Genomic DNA, 27,938 nt, shown 5'->3' with positions numbered 1-27,938 from the left:
GCTGGAGGAAAGAAAAAAACTTGTTTTAGGGAAGGAATTTCACAGCATAGAACCTGAAAGGAAGACTTTAATTTCTTTAGTGTTTTTCAGAACCACTGACATGTCAAAGCATTTTATGGCCAATGAATTGTCCTGTTGTAATGCAATAGTGAAATGGTGGAATAGTGGCAATGTCACTGAATTACTAATCCAGAGGTCCAATCTATTCTTCTGAAGGCAAGGACTCAAAATCCACTATGGCAGCTGATTAATAAAATCTGAAAATGAAAAATAACATGACACTAACGTCAATTGTTGTTGAAAAGTCATCTCATGGACAGCAAGGAAAACCCACCAATATCCATTAAGAAGAAAAATTTCCATCCTCACCTGGTCTAACCTATGCCGTTGACTTTTAATTGCCCTCCGAAACAGCTTAACAATCCAGTCCATTCAATGACAATTAAGGATGGCAATAAATGCTTGTCTTGATAGCGGTACCCCATGAAATAAAAATTGGGAACTCGCTAGCTAATTTGCACTCATAAAACACTCACAAACAGCAATCTGTCAATGAGCAAATAATCTTTTTTTGTGATGTTGATTGAAGGATAAATATTGACCAGGACAATGGGGACAACTCCCATTGTTTTCAATGAATTGATGGGGTTTTTTATACCACCTGAGCAAGCAGATTAAGCCTCGGTTTAATATCAGAAGCCAATTGTAATGAGGGCAGTGGTGACCAAGAATTAGTGAATACTGGGTATGGGTAGCAGAGTTCAATTTTATAGATGGATCCATTTTGGGAATGTGAGTAGCCAAGAAAACAGATGCACTTTTGAATGTCGAGGTGACAAAAGACATGGACATGGGATGCAGCAGCAGACAGAGGTCGGGGATAGCAGCCAATGTTACAGTTGGAAGTTGGGCAACATTGCAACAAAGGGGCTATGAGATAAGAAGCTCATCTCTGGACTACGGAGGATGCCAGTATGCAACAGCTCCAGTCAGCATGATAAAGTATGAAAGCATTCACAAAAAATATTTAGTTTGTTGTGGGAGCCAAGTATTGAAGGTTCAATCTTGCCATGTTTTAGCAGGAGTAAATTGTAGGTCAACTAAGTCTGAATGCTTGATAGGCATTTAGTCGGACAAAGCAGAAGGACAAAGGGTGAACGTTAGTCACTTTTTCATAAGAACTTGTGACCCCATCAAGAAATGCAATTTATTTGCCTAGCAACAAGTTTGTGCTTATGTCTAATTCATTCGTCTTAAGTTGAAAACAACAACATTTTCATGTCATGCATTTTTTAAAATCTCCCTATGACATAAACTCTCAAGTTTGCCAATTATGAAATCATCACTGATGTCAGCTTTCCCTATTGTCACTGGTTTACTGGGAGAATGAGATAATTTTCTCTAATAAGACATAAATTTTATCCACCATCGTTGCTAGCCAGTAATTCGGATCAGAGGATTAGATAGGGTAGACAGTGAAAGTCTTTTTCCTAGGATGATGACGTCAGCTTGTACAAGGTGGGCATAACTACAAATTGAGGGGTGATAGATTTAAGACAGATGTCAGAGGCAAGTTCTTTATGCAGAGTGTGATAAGGGCATGGAATGCACTACCTGCTAATGTAGTCAACTCAGCCACATTAGGGAGATTTCAACTATCCTTAGATAAGCACATGGATGATTTTGGGATAGTGTAGGGGGACAAGCTGAGAATAGTTCACAGGTCGGCGCAACATCGAGGGCCGAAGGGCCTGATCTGCGCGGTATTGTTCTACGTTCTATATATCTCTCTCTCTCGAGAAACTGTCACAACTTACATTTGGGGGTTGATTGGGTCAGCATACATATATGGTAAACCTAATGGAACTGATTTCACAATGCTACACTTCTCCAGCTTCCACCCAAAACGTATTAAAATAGCCATCCCCTATGGACAAGCCCTACGCGTACACCGCATCTGCTCAGATGAGGAGGAACGTGACAGACATCTGGAAGTACTCAGGGATGCCCTCACAAGAACGGGATACAATGCCCAACTCATTGACCGCCAGGTCCGACATGCCACAGCTAGGAAGCGTAATAACCTCCTCAAGAGACAGACACGTGCTGCAACCAACAGTATACCCTTCGTTTTTCAGTATTTCCCAGGAGCTGAAAAACTACGCCATGTTCTTCATGACCTGCAACACATTATCAATGAGGATGAGCACCTCACCAAGGCCTTCCCCACACCTTCACTACTTGCCTTTAAACAACCGCCAAACATCAAACAGATTGTTGTTCGTAGCAAGCTGCCCGGCTCTCAGGATAACTCCATACAACCCTGTCAAGGTAGACGCTGCAAGACGTGTCAGAGTGTGGACACAGATACCACCATTATGCGTGGGGACACCTCCCACCTTGTACATGGCAAGTAATCATGTGACTCAGCCTACGCTGTCGACTTTATACGTTGCAGGCAGGGATGCCCAGAGGCATGGTACATTGGGGAAACCGAGCAAAGTCTACAACAACGGATGAATGGGCGCCGCACAACAATCAGCAGACAGGAGTATTTCCTCCCAGATGGAGAACACTTCAGTGGTTCAGGACATTCGACCTTGGACCTTTGGGTGACCATCCTCCAAGGCGGACTTCGGGACAGGCAGCAGCGAAAAGTGGCCAAGCAGAGACTGATAGCTAAGTTCGGTACCCATAGGGAGGGCCTCAACTGGCACTTTGGGTTCATGTCACGTTACAGGTGACCACAATTGCACTATACATACACACAGACACTCCTATACACACGGACACACACACACACACTCCTATACACACGGACACACACACAGACAGACGTGCACACAGACACCCACACACACACTCCCACACGCACCCCCTCACAGACTTAAGACACTCTGCACTCACTACACACACACACACACACACACACACACACACACACACACACACACACACACACACACACACACACACACACACACACACACACACACACACACACTTTCTCATACTCACAACCCCCAACCCAGACAGACAGACACACAAAGACCCACATGCACAATATATTTTGTGGGGTGAATTTGTACTTGCAGGGCTACATTGTACTTTGCTCAAAAACTGCGTGAGTTCATGTAAAACTCCATTATCTCATTTTTTAGATTAGAATCAATCTAAACATCATGGCATAGACAGAGAACACAGGAGGCCAACACCTTCAACATATTGTCTAGCTATCACCATTGTTAACAGCTAACCTGAGAATGCAACATTTTAAAAAAAAGGTATTGTGATTTACACATGAAAGAAGTGAAACTGTCATGGTATTCTAACAGATGAAAGGCTTAACAGACAATCAATTTTTCAATGTATAATTTCAGTTACATCACACTGTAAATTTTTGCTATAAATTCTGTGTTAGGATTGAGCCCTCCACTATCACCTGATAAAGGAACGACGCTCCGAAAGCTAGTGTGCTTCCAATTAAATCTGTTGGACTATAACCTGGTGTTGTGTGATTTTTAACTAATAGAACTGAAATGACAATAGTACAATGTAGATACATTAATAGAAACACTAGTATTTGTGAAATAAACTTGGTTTTTAAATGTTATCAATGGATAATCCTCAACTCACAGAGTCAGAGATGTATAGCATGGAACCAGACCCTTTGGTCCAACTCATCCATGCTGACCAGATATCCTAAATTAATCTAATCATATTTGCTTTTATTTGGCCCATAATCGGTCATAATCCTTCCTTTTCATATATGCATCTAGTTGCCTTTTAAATGCTGTAACTCTTCAGCCTCCACTATCCTCTCTGAGCTAATTCCATACATGCACCACCCTTTGTTTTAAGTGTTGTAACTGCACCAGCCTCCACCACTTGCTATGGCAGCTCATTCCAGACACAATTCATGAAATTTGAATGTAAGAAACATGAATCAGAGTAAAATTGAACGTGTCTACTGATATGAAATGGAAGAACACAATAAATAGGATAAATATCAAATAGTACCTTGAGCCTACCCTGTAATTCATTATGATCTTGGTTGATCTTCTGTATTAAACCTGTTTTTCTCCCTATTTCTCATATCTCCAATGCAGGGAGACCAAAAATCTGTCTTTCTCAGCCTTAAACACACAAAACAACATAGTAATCACAAACGTCTGGTGTAGATAATTACAAATTGCTCTTTGGGATTTCTTCCACACTACCGATGTAACTCTCGTAGCCATCTGCAAGAGATTTTGGATACAGTAGCAAACAGGTTTTCTGTCATTCCTTCACCAAAGTTACTGTGTTCAGGAGAACCTCAAGAAACTGCTGGCCAAAGTAATTTCAAAGCATTATTTATTTAAACAGTGTGTACTGCAAAACCTCATTATAAACTTCTTTTGATGGATTGGTTATACTTTATCTGCACCCCACCAAGACCTATAAAACATTGAGTCTGAGGATAAACATGGAGTCATACAGCACGAAAACAGACCCTTCGGTCCAACCAGTTCATGCCAAACATAATCCTAAACTAAACTAGTCCCACCTGCCTGCTCCTGGCCCATATCACTCCAAACCTTTACTATTCATGTATCCATCCAAAAGTCTTTTAAACGCTGTAACTGTACCCAAATGCACCACTTCCTCAGACAAATCATTCCACATTTGAACCACTTTCTGTGCGAAAAAAAAATCGCCTCATGTCTTTTTTAAATCTCTTTCCTCTCACCTTAAAAATGTGCCCCCTAGTTTTGAAATGTCCCATGTTTGGGAAAAGCTAACTACCATCAACTATATACCTCTCATTATTTTATAAACTTCTGTCAGGTCACCTCTCAAACTCCTATGTTCCAGTGAAACAGTCCCGGACTAAGTAGCCTTTCTGTATAACTCAAACCTTCCATACCTGACAACATCCTGAAACCTCTCCAACTTGATAATATCCTTCCTATAATTGGGCAACCAGGACGAGACAGTGCTCCAGAAATAGATCCTCTACTAGCCTGCTCTTGCCACTCTACTCCCTGACCATCAAGATCCATGCCAAGTCACTGGACAAAGTGGAACAATTCCTATATTCTGTGAGCAGTCTCTCAGCAAGCCAGACAACAATGGTGAAATTGAACCTCGTCTCCAGCATAACTATTTGCTATCTGAGAAACAAATTCATTGATAATAACGATTTCGAATCTGACACCAAGCTTATGCTTCATAAGGTAGTAGTATTACCAGACCTCCTGCATGCATCAGAGACATGGGCAATGTACCCCAGATACATCAAAGCTCTTGTGAAATATCAATAGTGATGTCTCTGCAAATCCACTGACACGATAGCTGCTGCAATACCAGTATCATCTTTTAGGTCAACATCCCCAATATCGAGGCATTAGTTACGGTCAATCAGTTGCATTAGATAGGCCACATCTTCCAGATGCCTGACACAAGACTTCCAAAAGAGACATTCTATCCTGAGCTTCATCATGGTAAGTGGTTGTCAAGAGGACAGGTTCAAGGATGTTACTTAAAGCCTTTCTGAAAAAATGCAATATCTCCAAAGGTTTGTGGGAATCTCTAGCCCGACGCTGCCCAAAGCGGAAAAGCATACACTAACCATTTTGAGTAACTCTGACAGGCCCAGCACAAGCAACAGAAGAAATGCACAAAAAAGTTTGAATGTCACATGCACCTGCCTCTTTAAGCACCATCTGCAAAAGGGTTTGCAGATCTGGTACTGGACCAGTTAATCAGCTCAGGAATCACACAGTGGAGTAGAAGAAAGGCATCCTTGATCCCAAGGAATTGCCTGAGGACAAGATGATCAGCAGCCCAAGAGCTTTGAACCATGAGCTTTGTATATTAATTTTCCAGTCATTGAAACAACAATAGCTGATGGATAGTCTAAAATAAAATGTCTGTAAGTATGCGAATAGATGATTGAGTTCATTAGCCTCTCAAAAGAAAGAAAGTGAGACTTCCTGTTCCACTTATTACACATTTTTTTTGTTCTTAGGTTGGGCATTGGTCACACAGATTCATTTGCACAGTAATTATAAAAGAGGCACAAAGCCAACTCAGTGCTACATGTGGAATGTGAATATGCTCTAACTGTGCACAAATGAACTACTAATTTGAATGTTTTATTCATACTTAAAAAATAAGTGGTTACAACTAAAAATCTAATGACCTGGCTCCCAGAGCTTCAAATCACAAGTGTTTCTGTTGGGACATTCTAAGGGGGTAACCATGTTTGATTCTAATAAGATAAAAATCGCACAACACCAGGTTATAGTCCAACAGGTTTAATTGGAAGCACATTAGCCTTCGGAGCGACGCTCCTTCATCAGGTGATAGTGGAGGGCTCAATCCTAACAGAATTTATAGCAAAAATCTACAGTGTGATGTAATTGAAATTATACATTGAAAAATTGATCAATCAACACCGGCATCTCCAAATCATGATTCTAATAATATTGCTTGTGTTAAGACTTGCTAACTTACAGATGGATTTACACATCATAGTTCAGGTTTAATAGGAACTATTCCGAAAGCCATGGATATGAAAAAGAAAAATTCTGTGCTCTTTTCCACAAGTATTATTTTGATCATGTGCAAACTGTTCATATTTCAAGGCAGCTGAAGGGTTGTGATTCACATGATGTTCTTTGCACTTTAAAATGTTCAGATGCTTCTTAAAAATATTCTTTAGTTACTTCTGCAGACAGGTAAGTTATTACAAAAGTTACCTAATTTGCCACATTATGCTTCAAGAATCAGAATGGTGGCTTTGACCCTTTTTTTATTAAGTAATGCAGATGCACATTTCCTCCTGTAAAATCCAAGCGGGCTGTAATAAATCTCATAAAACTTTACAAGATTAACTTATTCAACTGGGGAAAGGAAAACTGCAAGAAAATGGATTGTCACTCCACAATACTTGCCCATTTCTCTCCTCCAAGTGGAGTTATGCAACCGAAATATCACGCTACAAAGTATATCAGAGATATGCTCTCAAATATACACCACCACTTGGGATTATATTAACAACGATGAAGCTATTAGTAATTTCCAGTTTACAATGACAGCACTGTTTACAACCACCCCCTGCCTCATTTACACATACTGTTCTCTAATAACTATGTTGATCAGATTCATGATGATTAATTAGGAAGGACAATTTAAAAATCACAATGCAAACAAATGCAGTTACGTTGATACCTAAAACAATAATTAATTCTCCCAGGGTTTATCAATACATTCCAATAGTGTACAGAATTGGTTCAGAGCCCCTGTGCACTGCTATTTGTTATAAAGGTGATTATTTTTGAACATGTTTAAGATATTAAATTGTGCATGTAGTTACTGATCTTAAATAATAACCCATCCTTCTATGTATAAGGACCACAATTTGGGCAGAAGTGAAATACAAACACAATTTCACGAATGTACAAGCCTTAAATGTAATGTTTAATATCCTGAATAGTGAATAATTCCTAATCACACATATCCCATTTCAGCTCTTCATCCTACCCAGAATTGTCATATCGTCAACAACTCTTCAAACAAAACCTCTCGAGAGATCATCCTTTAAAACAATGTGAAGAGATAAAAAGTATAAAATTTGATTGCATAACACGCTTTCTTTTCTCAAAAAGGATATAATTTATACATAAAATTTTGCAAAAGTATATCACATAATAGCACAATTCTGACATTACATACAGACCAATACAATTCAATTTTTTGCAGTACAACCCCTGGTATTTAAAAGTATCCCCTCACCCTTATTGCTACTGTGGCTCAATAGTTAGCACTGCGTCAGGGATTTGAGTTCAATTCCACTCTTCGGCAAATGTTTGTGTTGAATTTGTCCACTCTCCCCGTGTTTGCATGGATTTCCTCTGGGTGCTCTGGTTTCCTCCCACAGTCCAAAGATATCCAAAGGTTAGATGGACTGGCAATGCTGAATTGCCTGTGCAGGCTATGTGGATTAGCCATTGCAAATACAGGGATAGGATAGAGTAGTGAGGTTGTTTTGGATGGGGTCTCTTTGGGGAGGGGGGGGGGCTGTGCGTGGACTCAATGGGCCGAATGGTCTACTTCCCCACTACAGCAAATCTATGATTCTACAAATAAAGATTACACTTAGAATATATATTTCATATTTACAGTCACAGGGGGTTTTCATGGATTCAGCCCTCAGCCCCTCAACGTATTATGCCAGGAGGCCCTTAGATTGTGGCCTTTTCCTACTGAGCCTCGACAAGAGCTGCGGCAAGCCTCAAAGTGCTGGATTTTGGATTGTATCCACAATACTTGTCTGTGGTCAGGTCTTTGCACTGGAAGACTGTACTGTATTTATCACTGAGTTGATGACCTTCAAGCAGCAGTCAGAATTTGTCTCACCATTTCCCTGGGAACAGCCCGCATAGCGCAGAGGACTGTGTTATACAGAACAACCTCGGTTATCCAAATTTCGGATTATCCGAACCAGATCTCAAGATCCTGTAAAAATGTCATCCTTTATCCGAATATTCAGTTATCCGAACAAAATACTCTCCACCTATCTTAGTCAGATAATTGAGGTTGTTCAGTATATCTGTTATACAAGCTTGGAGAAAAAAAAATTGAACATTTTTTCACACCTGCTTTACATATGCACTTACTTTGCATATACTTGAAGAGAAAATTAAGTACTTCCAGCTTGGGGATTGAGTTATTTCTACTGATTCTTGCTAAGTATGAAGAAACCTTTGATTGATTGTACTGTAATTTAAAGTTAGTGAAATTTAGAGGGTGCGGTGTGGCAAACATGAGGTCCTTGGCTCTGATTTAAAGTATCCTGTTCTCAGAAATAGAAACAGAAAGTTGTATCCTCCTTATTTTGGAGCATGACGTAGAAATGAGCAGAGGCAATACAGAGGCACCACATGTTGCAAGAGGAAAGAGGAGGAGAAGAGAACCCATCAAGAAGCCTCATCTGTCCAGGATCCTCAGTGAGCAATTCTCCTTCCTCCACTTCAGTATGGAACAGTGCATCAGATGTCCTTGCTTTACCAAAGAGATGCTTACTGAAGACTGCCACCTGCTGCAATTCAAATCAGAGTGTCAAATTAGAATATGGATGGCATTGCCATTGCAAGGACATTGAAAGTCAAACTGGAAGAGGTCTACTGGTGACAGGGGATCTCTAGATCCCTCACTTCTGAGGCACTTGCAGGCAGTCACATGATATATCTTCCCTTCTGCATTTCCTTGAACAAGGTATTTATTGCAGGTCCTTGGAAACCCACTCTCTTTTGTGCGTTGTCACAATTCAGTGATCATCTTACTCAGCCTGTCTTCTGAAACAAGTTGCAGCATCTCCTTCAGCCAGAATGCATCTCCACTTTAAGATACAGGCTGAATTTAAGTAGTAGAGACTAACTTTAAGTGGGGTTAACCTCTTATCATTGTGCATACTCATCTTCTGAGGGGTGCAGCCAATTAACTCAGGGCTACCAATATGAATTAAACATTTAAATGAACAGGTAGTATGAAGTTTACCTGTTCGTTTCAGCAACTGGCACAGGTTAATAACTTATTACCATTAATGTCCCAATGGACACATTTTATCAAAATTTATGACCTGAGACCGTACAGCTTGTTACCACTTGTGACAACCATTAGCTCAATCAGATATCTGGTAAGAGAGTAAGTAATTAAACAGAGATAAATGTTGTGTACTTAACAGTACAGTTGTTGACCAAAAGGCGAGTATGCAACCAAAAATAAAGCGCTGATATGTTTACAACTCAAGCATTAACCAATTACTCAATTAAGTCTGCAAAGAGCATAAATGAATATTTCAGGTTTTCTCTCGAAACACGAGAAATCAGAACAATGATAGTTTACAAAATAAGATCTTTAAATTTGACAGTTGTGATACAGAGGTCACATGCTTCTGAACTTCCTCTTTAGCTTTTCAGTGAACTCAGAAGAGATCCTTTGGATTACAGTATTCTGATAAACAGTAAATATCAAGGAGAATGAACATGGGTGTGCTGCCAGAATAGTGGATAAGAGTTACAGATGAAGTTCCTTATTACAATGTACTATGTGATACACATCTAACAAGCAAGCTTCGTCCAACAGACAATACATTGCCTCTTAGCATAATTAATTGTTTTTGAATCAATTCAATTTTCAAAGGCTAAAATAATTCAAAGCCCTTTTAAAAGCTGATACTTTTGTTCACAAACAAAGACCATGCAAAAGGTAGTCCGCTGGCTGAAGTCTGTTAAGAATCAGATTAATTCCATATCGTACTCTTTTATACAACTGCTAGTTCAAAAATGTATCCTGTATTATGTCCCTGTGAATACACATTTTTCTCTGGCTGCTGCTGTATGGTCAATCTTGTGGTTCAGCCGGCAGAGAGAGAAAAAACTGCTTTCTGGAAGAAACTGGGCCACATGCCTCGGAGGAGAATGTTTGCATTATTTCATTCCCACCTTTTCTTCTTTTTTGGCATCTCAGAGGCTTACTATGCCCAGAAGTGCTTCAGTCAGACTGGACCATCAAATCAATTATCACAGCAGTCTGCTTCACAAATATGAATAGCAATGAATGACAAAGGCGAGGGTAACTTTCAGCTTAGATTTATCAGCAGTCAGGCGTCTTTTGTTTCAGTGAAGTTTGTTGAAGCCCAGCAATTCATCTGAAACTCGCAATGCCTTTCGCATCTGCAGTCTTCGAACCTTGAGTAAAACAGCTTAAAAAGAGACATTTACCTTGCTAAGTTGAAATGAATGCACAAAGAATGCTTAGTGCTACAAAAGCTTTTAGACCGCTGAGTCCTGAAAGCTTCTGGCAAAGCATATTTATCAACCATTTTTTTGTCCGAGCTTTGAACGGTTATCATCAGGAATATTAAGAAGAACAATAAGACGGAAAAGGACAAAAGATGTCGATGAAAATCGTATCCTTTGTCTTAATAGGAAAATTGCTACAATACCCAACATCAGAACTACAGTGAAATTTTTACATAGCAGTTGAATGATCAATGAGAGGTTTATCATTTATTATCAGTATTTATTCTTATTTTAAGAATTCTGACAGCATTTTAAAGCAGCAACATTTTTCTTGGTTGCCTAATTAAGCTGACCTTTAGAACTATTGAATCATATCTAACAAATATATCTCATTATAATATAGCCTGTATCTGGTGAATACTTATATATGAAAAATGATGTTGAGATATAAGACAAAAGACCTCTGGTAAATTTTAAAAATTTAACTAGCAAAACAAACACTAAGGAAAACATTTGGACATATAAAGGCATATCATATTGCATACACCTACTCTAACAAAAAGGAAATAGCTATTTCATATGGAAATTTAACTCAACTTCAAAGCTAACAAAGCAGGTTCGATGATTTATCAAGTAAACTTTATCTCTATTTCAATTTGAATTTTTGGTACATTTGATATATCTTTCAAGTGAGTCATTCACTTCGTTTATTTTAAACAGGACCAATAAATTTCCAGTATGATATGGAAAGTAAGGAAATGTGTAAAATGGCCACAGTTCTAGAGAAAAAAATAGATTTGAATAAACTTGCAGCCATTTTACCTCTTGGAAGCACAGCCCAAAATCTGAGTAAAACTCCTCTTTCCTATTAGCAGAATCTATTGCATTTCTGTAACATCATTCTTCTGGTTACATGAATGAACTAAATGGAACAAATCTTGTAGTCATAGCAATAACAGTCACCAATATAAAATATAAATTCCAGTGGGAAGAAAATATCAATACTATACTAATCATATTTAAATATGATTTAAACTGTGTTTAACTGTGTCACAGGCCTGTACAGCCTTCAGTCAGACATCAGTTATTCTTTGTACATCATAAAATGACTCAGGGTCTATCAGACCTACATGAATTACAGTAAGTCTATTATCCAAAATAATAGTTATAGGAGTTTTATAACCTTTAAAACAGTACATTACTTTTCAGTTGAACCTTGTATGGCCATTTGATAAGATTGCAATCACAGTCCATCATCATAACCTCATAACCCCCATTTTTTAATAATCCTGTAATGAGTATCCTTGCACAATTCAATGAGTTAAGATGTTAAATTATCAATTGTTGAGTCATACAGCATGGAAACAGACCCTTTGGTCTAACTAGTCCATGCTTACCGTGTTCTCAAACTAAACTAGTCCCACCTGTCTGCATTTGGCACATATCCCTCCAAACCTTTCCTATTCATGCACTTATCCACATGTCATTTTAATGTTGTAACTGTACCCAATCCACCACTTCCTCTGACAGTTCATTCCGCATACTAACTATTCCCTCTGTAAAAAAGTTTCACCTCATCTCTTTTTGAAAATTTCTCCTCTCAACTTAAAAATATATTGCATAGTTTTGAATTCTCCAATCTCGGGATAAGAACTTTGCTATTCGTCTTATCTATGTCACTCATTATTTTATAAAACTTCTATAAGGTCACCCCTCAACCTCCTATGTTCCAGTGAAAAAAGTCCCAGCCTATTTTTATAACTCAAACCCTCTGGCAACATCCTGGTAAATCTTTTCTAAACCCTCTCCCATCTGTCTCATTCCAAGAATTATGCTCAAGCATTTCATACAAATGAGGTCTTGCCATTGTCATTAACATCCCTAAAACAAATAAAACAAAAATCAGAGAAGCTTTAAAGAGAAAAGATCAAGCTCTAAAGGTGGGATGCACATAAGATAGAGAAACAACCTAGACGTTGAATGTGGGGAAAACTTGGTTTAAGATTTTTGATCAGCTCCGTGAAAGCAAGGAATGGTGGAAAATACTACATGGTAGGGTAATGCTGAAATTTCCAGTACCACGGAGGTGGTAGGAATTTGGCTTGAATCTGTAAAATCTCTGGGTCAAAGTAACTTATATTTTCGAGGGCTAATGCTAAAATTTTCTTGAAGGCTTTTAAATTTTCAGGGTGACATGTTTTCAGGGTATTGTTTTTCATTCTCACAAGCTCCTTTGTTATATGATACAGTCACATAAAAACATTACCTTCTGTATTTGTGTTAAATTTTCAGGCATTTCGTTAGAAAGATAAGATCACACAAACATCAAAGATTGCTTACAAAGAGTATGATTAAATCTTTGATTTAGAATCAATAAATAAGATTTTTTGCGTGCCTTATTAAATAAATATCCCAAATCTTATATTGTTTTGTGCATTCACAAAAATACATAAATTGTGCAAACTTTATGGAAACATTAAGATTAATAACAACATTAATAATTTTTTAGGCACTATGGATGAAATCTTATAGAGGCCTGAATGATGTGGATTATGGTGAGGAATTTGGAAGAATCGTGTAAGAAGTCCAGAAGGGTCTTTCTTGCTATTGGGAGCAATAACTTGCATTTTCTAAGAATTCTGAGTGGTGAAGCAAGAATTGGGCTTGCGAGTGTTGAGATGGTTTTTAGAGATGCACCATAGAAAGCATTGTATTTGGATAGGTCACAACGTGGTATGGTAATTGCTCCCCTTAAGACCGAAATAAACTACAGAGTTGTAAACACAGCTCAGTCCATCACACAAACAAGGCCCCCATCCATTGACTTCATCTACACTTTCCACTGCATTGGGAAAGCAACCTACATAATCAAGGAACCCTCCCACCCCAGTCATACTCTCTTCCACCCTCTTCCGTTGAGCAGAAGACATAAAAGTGTGTCTACAAATACGAATAGATTCAAGAACAGCTTCTTCCCTGCTGTTATCAGACTTTTGAATGGATCTCTTTAATGTTCATGTTGATCTCCCTCTGCTCCTTCTTAGCAGCTGTAACATTGCATCCTGCACACTGTTCTGTACCCTGATGCACTTGTATAGTACGATCAACCTGTAAAGCAGGTAAGACAATACTTTTCATTGTCCCTTGGTATACATGACAGTAATAAATCAAATCAAATGCTTATTTAATGGCTTGATTGCTTGTCAGCCTCTTTAACTGAAAATCTTGTGTCATTAATATGAAGATCCCCATTTTACCACCCACTGTGAGGAACAGAGATGCTAATATCTCCAAAAAGAAAGTCTGACTAGGTATCTGACTCCAGCTCACTGCTTCTAGTTCTGAATCTCCAAGTTAAATACCTGACACCAGGGCCTTCGGGCATGCTTCATGGGCAGCAATCACATGCACCCTACGTTCATGGACTTTGGCACTTTTCAGCTTCTATGCATCTTCATAACACACCTCCAATCCACTTGAAGCATGCTGCTGTGGGGCCATACTGTAGCCATTAGCAATGCAATCCTACTGCAAGGACACTTAGTGTGCAAGGGATAGGAACCCAGCTCATGCATTAGACCAGTTGCATCTCAGGGCTGCTTGCTTGCTGGCTTAGGAATCAGTTATCCTGAGCTTTCCTCAAAGCTCACAGAATCTCTGCCTTGCTTTGTCTTTGTGTGCTCTTCTCCTTCAGACTGTGCTGGGCCCACCAACGTTAAGGTCACCATGATCCGGCACCATCTCTCCCAGTATTTGTTCTACCTTGCCGTTTAGTGCAGATATAAAGCTAGGAAGATTGTCATAGTTGTCAGCAGTTTTCACTCAAGTCAAGGGAAACACCCCTCAGTCAGAAGGTGCCAGTACATTTAAGTCAAATGCAGTCTTCAACCTTAGTCCAAGGGCTTGACAGTCAGTTGCTTGGGATCATCAAGGTCAGTGTTATCTTGTAAGTGAGGAGGAACTATATATGTGCAGCTTACCCCCTTTGTTATTCCTGATCTAATTAGGATTGCTTTCTCCTGAAATAAGAAGTGGCAGCAGCAGCACTGTAGCAGCATTCGGGCTCCATCGCGTCAATCCATTTCTTTTATTTTTCTTTTCTTCCACTTTTCTTATCTCTACAGCTCTTTCATACTATTTGCCCTTGGGGACCTTGGCTGTGACGGAACCGGTGGCATTGGCCTGTACAGTTTCAGGAATAAAGTTCTCTAATAGAAGTTCCTTATTTGCTCTGTGTGCATTGTTGGGGTTTGGGGGGTTGGTTATCCACGTGTTAGGTAGATAGTCAAAAAGTGAAGGAAGGGGAAAGAGACCAGAGACGTTGAAAGAGAGAAGGTGCAAGGGATAAAAGAGTGCTAAAGAAAGGAGAAAGACAGGTGAGCAAGAAAAATTAAAGATTTGTTCTTTAAATCTGGCACATACAAATGACTATGGAGATTGATGAAATACCAGCTGTGGTAGATTTTTCATTTTTAATTAAAGGACTCATTAGTTACTAAGACAGCTGCTTCATCAAAAACAAAAACAACTTGCAGTTAAACATTGTCTTTACTGCAGCAATATCTCTCAATGTACATTATACACCGAGTACTAGAAACAGAAGTTAGGAGGGACTAACTAAAGGCAGCAAAAAGGTATTTCTTGGGAAGGCTTTTGAAGTTGGAGGAGATGTTGTAACTGGAAATAAAGGAATTTTACAGAGGAAGGGTACAGCCATCAAAGTCCTCCATGGAGCAGAGGGCGAGGAATCCATCAGAGTCAGAAGAGACGAGCATGCAAGCTGAAATGCAGGCGTGAAAGAGGGTAAAATAAAGCAATACAAATAAGGATAAGAATTTTAAATTCAGTGCATTGATAGACAGGGTTAAGAAAGGATGGTGAGATCAGAGGTGATTGTTGAGTGGGACTTAATTGGAAGCATAATTCCTAATGCTGTAGATAATAGTGCAATAGTCTCGCAATTTTGTGCCTCATCATCCTATGCATTTTCAAAGTTAAGCATTGTGGCTAATTTGGCCACCGAAATGGCGGGTCAATCTGATTGTTTTTGATGACTTCAAATGAGGGATGAATGTGATCCAATGATTTGGGAGAACTTGCTTTTCTCCAAACAGTGCCTTGGATCTTTTTTTAAATTTCCATCTCAATATTAAAAGCATGGACTCAACATCTGATTTTGAAGTACTCTGTCTCAGTCTAGTTTATATACACACGTCTTAAAGAATGAACCAAAACTGGAAATTGCGAGAAAAGTTCAGCATGTCTGGCAGCATCTGTGAAGAAAAATCAGAGTTAACATTTTGGGTCCGGTCATCATCCCTCAGAATACCTGATTTTGTTTTTGTCTTAAAGAAGGAAATTTAAATTTATGAACTTCTGATTTGAGCCAAGAGTGCGGCCAACTGAGCCAAACTGGCAAGAAACTTAGAAGTTGAATGGCAAAAGAGCAGGGATTAAGGATACAAGATGTCAGCATGGCATTAGAGTATGCAGCTCAGAGGAGAGATGGACTTGGGATTCAAGGTGTAACATTTCTGGTACAGTGGCTTTGATATCAGTAATACAGAGTTAGAAAATGTTATGCCTTGTCTATGATTTCAGACAGGTAACAGTGGAATGCCGCAACTGTTCAGGAGTAAAAGATGATGGTAGAAGGCAAATTAATGTAACTGCCTATAAATGAAAATTGATCCATGGATATGAATAATTGCCAGCAAAGAGGTGACAAATATGAGGAGTCTGTGTAGTTGTGACTCAGTTGGTAGCACACTCACTTCTGAACCACAAGATCTCAGGTCAAAGCCCCACTGCAATGCTGGAGTGCATGTAAACCAGGGTTGACACTCCAGTACATTACTGAGGAAGCACTGTACTATCGTTAGTGCTATCTTTTAATAAGACATTAAACGGAAGCTCCATCTGCCTACTCAGGTGGATGTAAAAGGTCCATTCTTTTGTAAGAATAGACAAGTTATCCTCCCCTACTCTGGACAATATATATCCTTCAATCAGCATCACAAAAAAAAAAATCTGATCCTGATCTCAATGCCATGTTCACAATAAAAACAAAATATGGATACTTGACTTTAAGGCTGATGCAATCAAACAGAAGAAACTCATCCATTATGGAAGAAAACTGATACACATAAAAGGAATGACTGCAAGGACATTAAATATAGGTTACTGCACTAGATACAGAGCATGGCCAGTGTGAGGAGACTTCAGCAGAGTGAGGTGAAGGCTGAGTGAGTATATTGACTATACCTATTGGAAATTTGGTTCAATAAGGACTTTTGGTTCCAGAGGAGTAAGAGGTGCTTTGAGAGGTGTTTACAGTGAGATGTAAACTTTCCCGAGCATGAGCTGAAGAGAAAGAGAAGAAAAGGCATGAATCGAGAGGCTGACCTGTAGTGAGACAAGCAGCAGAGTAACGTCACAAACCAAAGGGCAATACCTGTGCAGGGAAATATATTGATTGGTAAAGAGGACTGGTGATTAGATCTGGCTTTTAAAGTAAAAGTGAGGTGTTTAGTTTGTGTTTAGATTTCTAATCTTCTGTCTTTTCTTAAAAAGTAGCTGCTTAAGTATCAGATTTTTCTTCATTTTAGTTTACACAAACAAAATATCATTACAATTAAGTGTAAAGAGCCAGAAACCTTGAGTAATTAATTTATAAATTAAATTTAATCACTTGTGATGCAGGATGGGTGATGTGTTGCTGCTGCAACGCATGGATGTTGCTGGACACCAATGTGATCCAGAGCAAACATATCTGTAGTGAGTGTTTGCAGCTTGAAGAACTTCAAATCTGAGTTGAAGAGTTGAAGTCCAAGTTTCAGACTGATCAGGGAAGGGAAGATTAACTGGACAGCTTGTTCCAGAGACTAGTCACACTTCTCAAATTAGATAATTCAAAATTAGTCTGTGGTGAGGGATAGGAAGGTATGATGACTGTGCAGCAGGTATGAGGGGTCAGTGGTTTTCAGATGAGGAGCTCTGGTGTCTGCAATTTTCTAACAGTTATGAGGCTCTTGTAAACTGACCACCGTACCTTGGCACAGGAAGCCATTCACAAGTGGAGGGAAGAAACAGGAACGTAGTCATGGTAGTAGATCGAGATACTCTCTGTAGCCATGAATGGGCGTTCCAAGCCTGTGTTACCTGCCCGGTGCCAGAGTTAAGGACATTTCTTGAGCAGGAGGGTACCAGTAGTCATTGTCTGCATTGGGAGAACTAGAAAGGAGGTTCTGTTGAAAGATTTTGAAATGCTGGGAGGTAAACTAAAAAGCTGAACCTCCAGGGTAATAATATCAAGATTGCTCCCTGAACCATGGGAAAACTGAAATGGGGTAAATAAAGTCAAGGAATTAAATGTATGGCTCAAAGATTGGAACAGGTGGAATGGGTTTGAGCAGAGAGGCCCAAGTACCGGGGTAAAAGGAGCTATTTCAGAATGATGGGCTTCCCTTATACCATGCTGGAAACAGTGTCCAGGTGAATCAAAAAACTAAAAGGTGTGGAGAGGGCTTTAAACTAATTTGTGGTGGCGGTTTTGGTGGGTGGGTGGGGTGGGATGGTGGGCAGAGGGGAAATATGGGTTGACAAAGCAAAAAGCTATTGCAGTATTATGGCTCAGCTGTCTGGAAAATGGTACCCAGAATGGGACAAGAAGAGACAGAGTATAGAAACATGGAAATATGGCAGTTAAATGGGATAAAAATAGTAGAAAGGCAAAATTAATAGCTTTTTACTTGAATGCATACAGTATTCAGAACAAAATAAATAAATTAGCAGCCCAAATACAGATTAATGAGTATGATCTTATAGCCATTATGGAGACTTGATTACAAGGAGATCAAAGCTGGGAATTAAATATTCAGGGATATGTAACTTTTTGAAAGGACAGGGTAAAGGCAGGAGAGTGGAATTGATGGTTCTCAGATCAGTCATGATCTCACTGAATCTCACTAGGAACAGATTCCATAGCTGAATGGCCTACTTCTACTCCTATGGTTTATGGTCTTATCCACTGAGAATGTTATGGTGAAAAAGAATGAAACAGCCATGTGGATCAAACAGAACATATCAAAGACACTCAGGAGATGGAGGATCTGACCCTATCCAGGCCCAGGAAGTGGTTCAGTTGAGATACAAGTTACTGTTCAAATCTGTGGCTTTGGTGAATACGTTGTTAAGAAAAGGAATGCTGATAATAGATTTGACAGAAGGGATCAAACAACATCTGCAGTCTGAAAACAATTGACAATTAGAGCGAACATTGAACAAAGAAAGCAGAGTTCAATGACCAGTGTAAGAGCAGATAGTCAAATGTAGCAGTCTCATTTTAGAGATTAATGAGAGCACAAGTTCCATACATATCAAGAAGTGAAGGTAGAGTACATAATGCATCCACCTTATCGAATTTTCTGTTATTATTTTAATTGCGGTGAACAAATCATCCCTTAAAATCTTAAACTCAAGGGAATATTGAAAGAACTGTGGATGCTATAATTTATCACAGATAAAATTAGAAATTGCTGGAAAAGCTCAGCAAATCTGGCAGCATCTATGGAGGGAAATCAGAGTTAATGTTTCGGGTCGAGTCACCCTTCCTCAAAACTGGTTTAACCTTTTAATTCCTAGATGAGTCAACATTACAATTTTTGAGGCTAACATATCTTTCTGGAAACTAAATCAGAAAATGGTGAAAAATACAGCATCTGTGGTGAGAGAAACAGATTGATCTTTGGGTTGGTCAACCCTTCTCTGTCAGAATTTAGAGGAGTGAAATATTTTCAGCAAGGCATAGTCGTTAGAGGATTAAAGAATAAAAAGGGAGGTCTGTGATATAGCGAATACACAAGAAATTAAATGTGCAAGATCAAAATAGACAGGTGACCACAGCAAAAGATTTACCTGGAGGCAGTACATATGGGAAATGAGAATCATCATCACAATTCTCATCTTAGATCGAGCTTCATGGGAACAGTAAAGGATGAAACCAGAAAGGGTACAGTAGCAGTAGGCCAGAGAATTAAACTGACTAATGACCATAAGTCACTCGTCACATTTGCAAATGCTTCCTAAGGTCTGGTGTCCAAAACCGAATGTGGTATTCCTCAGTGCTGAATTCCAAAATCTTTGAGATGAAGACCAACATTCTATTAAACGTTCTGACTACATTTTTCACAAATGCATGAGCTTTTACTGACATGTCTATATGGATACCTAAATCCCTTTGTTCCTCCACTGCTCTTAGCTTGATGTAGAATTGATAAGACTTCACCATTTATATCAGCAAAAAGAAACATGAAGTTAAAGTTTTTCATCATGTACTAATCAGGACTGAAAAGCAAGAGAGCTGACTTCAGCATATTTTGAACAATATTAGAGGTGACTTTTGAAGTCAAAGTCCTTTCTGATTTTTAGTATCCTTTCAACTTGAAACAGAGTGATATCTTAGCAATGGAGACAGAGATGGCAGCTGAGCCAATACAGCCATTGCTTTAACTAAAAACTACATTTGAAAGAATTGAGAGGTTGAAAATGAGGTGATATGAAAGAAATATATTTGTGGAAAGAAGGGATTAAGTAAGCATAGTTTTGCCGTTCTTGCCACATTGGAGAGGAAGAATGGTAACTCACTAATTAAAAGGGAGCCTATGGAGATAGTACTCTAATATACCTCCATTTGGAAACTTGTTTCAATAACAGCTACAATGCTGCTGCTATTGGTCATTCAATTTAGCATACAAAATTCTTTCTTTTAGTTGTTAGGTAATAAGCTTTACCCATTCTTCTACATCAATTCTATGTCACAGAGGAAAAAACTTCTTTGCAACCATCATGATACTTCACATTGCTCAAATCATACATCAATATTATGCAAACATAATAAAAAAAGGTGTGAATCCTGCATATTTTAACAACCAATGAACACAACTGAACGGCTCAATATCAGTAGCATAACTAAGTGGGTGAAAAGAGCATTCTGTTCAAATAAATCATGTTATTCCAACTTGATCTCAAAATGATATAACACACGAAATACACCTCAAGTAATAGGAGTATTTTATGATGTTCTTCCCCTTCACGCCCCAAACAGAAAAACAGACAACAAGCAAAGCAGCAGCTGACTGAAGATTTCAGTTGAAGTTGGAAACCACAGTTCACTGCCTGAGGTGGTCAGCCACTGCACAAACATTCTTAAACACCAAGCACAGACATTGCACTTTGCAACTAATGTTCAGCAGCTTGCCCCACAAACATTGATCATTGAACTGTTCTCCAAAGTACATTCTTTGAGATTCATTGAATTTTCACTTGTTCTACAATCTCTGAAGTTGGCAGGACAAGATGATAATGTTGTTATACAGGAATAGGCAATCTTTACCTCTATGAATAGAAACATAGGCTGAGATTTTCTGTTTTCAAGTTCAAGTACGATGTTCGGCTGATGACATATCCAATATGCCAGGAGTGGGTGAACTCCTATAATCTTGTGCTACTTGAATTATTCGGTATGTGAGTTATGCACAAATTACTTTTTGAATCATGTGGTGGGCAAGCCAGAAATTCTTGGCATTGGCAGGACCTTTGGGGTTCATAGAGCTGGCATCATATTTAAAGGCCACCTAGACACCCCTTCAGACTCTCCAAGCCAGAACCTCCCCTCAAAATGTGATGATTACTCCCAGAAGCCGAGAAATGCCTGTGTTCTCCCAGCCTCCTGCCTACCTACCTTGGATTCCAGCATTTTTTTGTCTCCTTCCACGAAATCAACAGGGAGAAAGTGAGGACTGCAGATGCTGGAGACCAGAGTCAAAAAGGGTGGTGCTGGAAAAGCACAGCCAGTCAGGCTGCATCTGAGGAGTAGAAGAGTCAATCTTTTGAGCATAAGCTTTTCATTAGGAATGTGGGGGAAGACCAAGAGGGCTGAGAAACAAATGGGTGGGGCTGGGTGGGGGCAAGGTAGCTGGGAATACAATAGGTAGATGAAGATGGGGGTGATGGCGATAGGTTGGAGTGGAGAGTGGAGCGGATAGCTGGGAAAAAAAGATGGAGAGGTAGGACAGTTCAAGAGGGTGGTGCTGAGCTGGAGGGTTGGATCTGGAATAAGGTGGGGGGAGGGGAGATGAGGCAACTGGTGAAATCAACATTGATCCAGTGTGATTGAAGGGTCCCAAGTCGGAAGATGAGATGTTCTTCCTCCAGGCGTCCTTCCTCAGGCAATGGGTGGCTAGAGTCTGGTGGTGGAGGTGGTCCAGGGCATGCAGGCCCTTGGCGGAGTGGGAGGGTGGTGGGGTTGTTCAGTGCATGTGTCCCAGAGATGCTCTCTGAAACTTTCTGTAAGTTGGCGCCCTGTCTCCCCAATGTAGAGGAGACCACATTGGATGCAATGGATACATTTGTTGACGTGTGGGGAGGTGCAGGAAAATCTCTGCCAGATATGGGAGGATTCTTGAGGGCCCTGGATGGAGGTGTGGATGCAGGTTTTACACCTCTTGTGGTGGCATGGGAAGGTGCTGAGAGTGGAGAGTCGGTTGGTGAGGGGCACGGAACTAACAAGAGAGTCGTAGAGGGAATGGTCTCTGCAAAACGCAGATAGAGGTGGGGAAGGAAATATATCACTGGTGGTGGGGTCGGTTTGTGGGTGATGAAAATGGCGGAGGATGATGCTTTGAATCTGGAGGTTGATGGGGTGGAATGTGAGGACCGAGGGGGTTCTGTCCTTGTTGTGATTCGAGGGGTCCGGTTCAAGGGCAGAAGTGTGGGAAGTGGAGGAGATACGCTGGAGGGCATCGCTGACCACATGGGAGGGGAAATTGCAGTCCTTGAAGAAGGAAGCCATCTAGGTTGTTCTATGGTGGAATTGCTCCTCCTGGGAGCAGATGCGGCAGAAGCGGAGGAATTGAGAGTAAGGGATAGCATTTTTACAGGAGGTAGGGTGGGAGGAGGTGTAGCCCAAGTAGCTGTGGGAGTCGGTGGGTTTGAAGTAAATGTCTGTGTTGAGTCGGTGCCAGAAATGGATATGGAGAGATCCAGGAAGGTGAGGGAGGTATCTGAGAGAATAGGGATCACCTGGACCATCTCGTGGTCAACGATGCCCTTCAGCGCATCTCTTCCATTTCCCACACCTCTGCCTTTGAAGCCCAGCCCTCAAATCGCAACAAAGACAGAACTCCAGCATCCCCTCCCTGGTCCTCACCTTTCACCCCAACAACCTCTGGATACAATGCATCAGCCTCTGCCATTTCCACCAACTACAATCAGATCTCACCACCAGAGATATATTTCCCTCCCCAATCCTATCTGCGTTCCAAAGAAATCATTTCCTCAGTGATTCCCTTGTTAGGCCCACATTCCCAAACAACCCAGTCTCCACACCCAGCACCGTCCCTTGTGCAAGAGGAACTGCACCCTTACCTTCCCCCTCACCAGTATCCAAGGCACCAAAGGATCCTTTCACATCCAGCAGAGATTTTCTTGCATATCTAAACTCCTCATCTACTGTGTCCATTGCTCTCGGTGTGGTCTCTCCTACACTGGGGAGACAGAATGCCAACTCGTGGACAGTATCGGGGAACATCTCTGGGACACATGCACCAAACAACCCTGTGGCCAATCACTTCAATTCCCCATCCCACTCAGCCAAGGGCACGCAAATTCTGGGCCTCTTCCACTGCCAAATCCAAGCCACCCGATGAATGAAAGAAGAACGCCTCATCATCTGCGTTGGGAGCCTCCAACCAGACGGCATCAATGGCAACTTCACCAGTTTCCTGATCTCTCCTCCCCCCACCTCATCCCAGATCCAACCCTCCACCACCCTTTTGAACTGTCCAATCTGTCCATCTTCCTTCCCACTATCTGCACCACCTTCTCCTCGGAACTATCACTATCAACTCCCATCTCTGTATCTACCTATCACCTTCCCAGCTACCTACCCCCCCAACCCCACCCCCACGCTTCTACTCATCTTTCAGCCCCCATTCCCCCCACATTCCTGGTGAAGGGCTTATGCCCAAAACATAGACTCTCCTGCTTCTTGGATACCGCCTGACCTGCTGTGCTTTTCCAGAGCCACACTTTTCGATAGGCATCTCATACAACCTGACAGCCTGCAAACTTCAGCATCACAAGCTTAATGGGCGCTCAAAGGCCCACATTCACCTCATTGTTCCTGCCCGTTTCACTGTATTCTTACTTAGTCATGACAGCTCACATCACACCAAGTTATGCTCTCAAAATTCCCATCACACTGACTCTTTTTTTCTCACTGGAGAACTAACTGACCCTGACCTGGCCGGAAGTACAAGGATTGAAGGAGGGTGTCAGCTATCAGGATTACCCCATTTTGAGGAGAGGAGTGTAGAGCTGGCCAGGGAAAGCCAGGACCATTGCTATGGTAATGGGAGAGGCAGTGACGGGCCATGAACCTCCTAAGCAACATTGTGATCCCTTCTTCTCAGTTGTGCAGGAAACAAAACACATTGATCTCAATAAACTGCTCTAGATCTTCACTAGCTAATTCTTTCAATCCACTTATGCAGGCACCAGCAGCACCTAGGAGTCCACACAATGAAAAAGGCTGCAGCCTGAACCTATTGTTCCATTACCACCTCTGAGGACAAGCACTGTAAGAGGTCGCAATGGACAAAACACCTATCTGCACTCTCCATTGGCTCAGAAACTGTCAGAGTATCTCAGAGACACAATCTGGTGAGCACAAATGGAGAAACACCAAAGATCTCTGACAGGCTGAAGACTGTTGGAGACCAAGCATCTCCTCAGTCCCGTGCAGAAAGGTCTGTTGCTGTCCTTGGCCATGTGAGATGGTTAACCTGCAGAGGTAGGCGGAAGTGAGGACTGCAGATGCTAGAGATCAGTGTCAAAAAATGTGGTTCTGGAAAAGCACACCCAGTCAGGCAGCATCTGAGAAACAGGAGAGTTGATATTTTGAGCCTAAGCTCTGACCAGCTGTGCTTTTCCAGCACCACACTTTTCGACTGCAGAGATAGGCACAGAACATCAGGCAAGAATGCCAGATAGCTTTTGACAGACTGGAATGAAAGGTAGAGGAATCCTTCAGTATTTTTCAGCAGAATATTTCTTGGCTGTTAGATGTAGCTTCAGACCTGTATTTCATCAGTGTCCATGGCAAGGCTACAGGATGATGAAGCAATATGACTTCCCACCAGTGCCCTATCATTTCAAGTTGCTCTCTCTTGGGTGGAAGGAGGGGTCGAGGAGAAAAAACCCTTATAAGGGCACATAATATGGCACACAGTTTTAGTCATTGTACAGCATAAGCACTTTTGTCAAGATATCTTCATCTGAATTGTTCTAATATCTGTTATAATTTTATTATCTCAGAAGAGCCAGAGAAAGTTCTCCAAACTGAAAGATATGGAGCATCAACAATTAGCAAAAAACATTTGCTGCATATCAGTCATCCCACTTTGTCTCTGATAACTAGCGAAGTGGGGATTGCAAATAGTCTAATTGTCATGGAATCATATAGCTATCAATTAAAAGTTGCAGTCAGGGGCCTAAAGATAAATCTCAGAGACACTGAGCATCTAGGAGAGTAGCTTGGACTCGGGATGTCCAGTTGGTAGACCCCTCACACGCAGCTTGAAGTGACATTGGTATCTGTCAGGTGCCCACAGGCAGGATACAGGGCTTCTGGAATGGTGTTATACAAGGCCACACATCTCAGCCCTGAACTATGCTCACTTTCAAAAAGGCAGTTACTTAGACCTCCACCGTGGGTGCTGCTTTGCTGATATTGAAATCTTATTGTGCAGTTGATTTGCACATCAATATGGTGAGCTTAAGACTTGGCATTCACTTCAGTTACTTCCAGGCTCTGCCTGTGACCCGCAAAATAACCCCATCCCTTCATACTTGCTTTTGTTTCATAGTCCTGTGCCTCCAATAATCTTTTATTTCCTCAGTCACTGAATACAAGTAGACGAATGCTCAAACTCGAGCTACCAAAAACCTCAGTCACTTACCTTATTTACATCCCACCCCCTTGACATATCATATCCATTTCATGAACGGATTTTCAGGACAGCTCCCACTGATTGAACTGGTCCCTGAACCAAATTTGCAAGATGGCTATATGATTATGTGATCAGCAAAGCCCGGACTGAACGTGCTCAACTGCCAGGACTGTGTCCAATTTCCAGGCTGCAATGGCTTGGAACTATAAACACGGTTAGACCAAGCATCTCGATGACCGTGGCCAAATGACTAGACTGGACATGGTTCAGCTGCTGGACTGGTATCTCCCCTTTCACACATCACAAAGCTCTTCAAACATATCTACTGTGCATGTCACATAAGCTGCCAGCACACGCACCATCTCTTAATGCAGCTCTATGACACACACCATGCACCCCTCATTGTTTCACAGTTCTTGCCTCTCTTTCGGCATTAAAATCCCCTTTTCTGTCACAAGCCACCTGACTGTCAGCCTATACTAAAGTTTCCTTTAAAACCACAAGTTGTGTTTGATGCTAAAGGGCCCTCTCTAAAACAGAAGTTGTTGCCTGACCTTGTCCATTGACGGACCACCTGAGAAACCAATGCGAGTGCATTGCCATTGCTCAGTTTGGTGGCATGGTGGTCCAGTAAGGCAATGTGCCTTGGTCATAATGTAAGTGCCGGTCACAGTTGTAGCAGCTCCAACTCAAGTGAAGAGAATGAGCATTGCAAAGATATCAGCAGAGGTAGCAATAGCTATATATTTGGTTGACCTGAAGACAGTGAATCAACATCACTGCCACATGCAGATGAGTAATTGGATCGGGCAGAAATTTAACTGGAAAAGGGAAGCTAATTCCAACAAAGCAAGGTACTTAATGAAACGCAAATCAGTGCAGATCGGCTTTTTGCCATCTAAGGACAAATAACCAAATTGTGAATATTTAACTTGAGGGTGAGAACCCGATTGTTGGATTCTTGGCCAAGTTTATCAGAATCTCCATTATTCTTGACACCCTGGGGGGGGCAGAGAATTTCAGGCAGTCAAAAAAAAAACAGATTTATGCTAAACTCTCACAAACACTCATTTGGTCCCAGCTGGACTACAGTGACAATTTTTGACAACAATATTTAGGAAAGATTTCAAGGCCTTAGGCAGGGGACCAGCACCTAGGATTCAGCTATCCAGAAAGACAAGAAAATCTGGGTTTTTCTCCCGAGAGCAGAGAAAGTTAAGTGAAGATCTGATAGCAATGTTCAATAAGAGTAAATAAAAAGAAACCACATCCAATAGTAGGTAGATAAGAAAGAAGAAAAGACCATTTTAAATTAAGTGAGAAAATTAAAAGTGGATATGAGAAATTAGTTTTAAACACTGAGTTGTTATGGACCGGAATATGCCACCTGAAACAGCAGTTAAAACAAATTCAATAATAATTCTTAGAAGGAAAATTATTAATCGTTTGAATGGGAAAAAAGAATTATTGAGCTATGGGAAAAGAGCTCACTGAATAGCTGTTTCAAACAGTGATACTGGCAAGACAAGCCAATGGCCTCCTCCTACACTGTAAGGTTCTATGATTCTCATGATGTATGAATAACACAAAAATAGAAGTATAGGAGTATAAAGAGCAGGAAACTTCCTATGTTTAAAAAGAGAAAGAATTGGCAATATTAGAGGACAAATACTGAACATGTTCCTGTGGCATTTCTTTTTCTCTATTTTATTGGAGGCTGTAAAACAAAGGTCAAAGAAATGACATAAGAATGAATCAAGTACTGAGTTTGTTGCAGGAATATATCAAGAAAGTTTGTTTCTCTATATATATTGCATACTTAAAGCACAATCTTAAATTAAAAGCAGCTTGAAATTTACACTATAACTGGATTGTATAGCATGTAATATTTGGGAATGCTTACAAGACCAAAGGCTTGATATTGTGAATTGCAATGGAGGCACCCACATCAGCAGCATTATTGTTTTCTTTTGGTTAATTTCACTTTGTTGCAGGAGCCTTCAGTGCAAATGACAACAGTCAGTGGATGACGTATGATAACTATATTAAAGCATTAATGGTTTTGATGCAATCATGTGTAATGAAATGGATTCCAGTGATATTCAGCAAACAGATGTTCATTCGCAATGCATAG

General features: G+C 40.6%; 1 protein-coding gene and 1 pseudogene across 5 annotated transcripts in view; one reads left to right on the top strand and one right to left on the bottom strand.

The window, feature by feature from the left end:
- Positions 1 to 27,938, bottom strand: part of diaph2 (diaphanous-related formin 2) — a 753,551-nt gene that overhangs the window by 38,788 nt on the left and 686,825 nt on the right. The gene's annotated exons all lie outside the window — the stretch shown is intronic.
- LOC148148820 (uncharacterized) lies at positions 1,878 to 27,938 on the top strand (annotated as a pseudogene).

The sequence above is a fragment of the Chiloscyllium plagiosum genome, unplaced genomic scaffold (genome assembly GCF_037043375.1).
Source record: "Chiloscyllium plagiosum isolate Xiang-an unplaced genomic scaffold, Cpla_swu_hap1 HiC_scaffold_11, whole genome shotgun sequence".
In the NCBI taxonomy this organism is placed as follows: Eukaryota; Metazoa; Chordata; class Chondrichthyes; order Orectolobiformes; family Hemiscylliidae; genus Chiloscyllium; species Chiloscyllium plagiosum.
The sequence above is the reverse complement of the archived record's forward strand: the minus strand, read 5'-3'. Positions and strand labels throughout refer to the sequence as shown.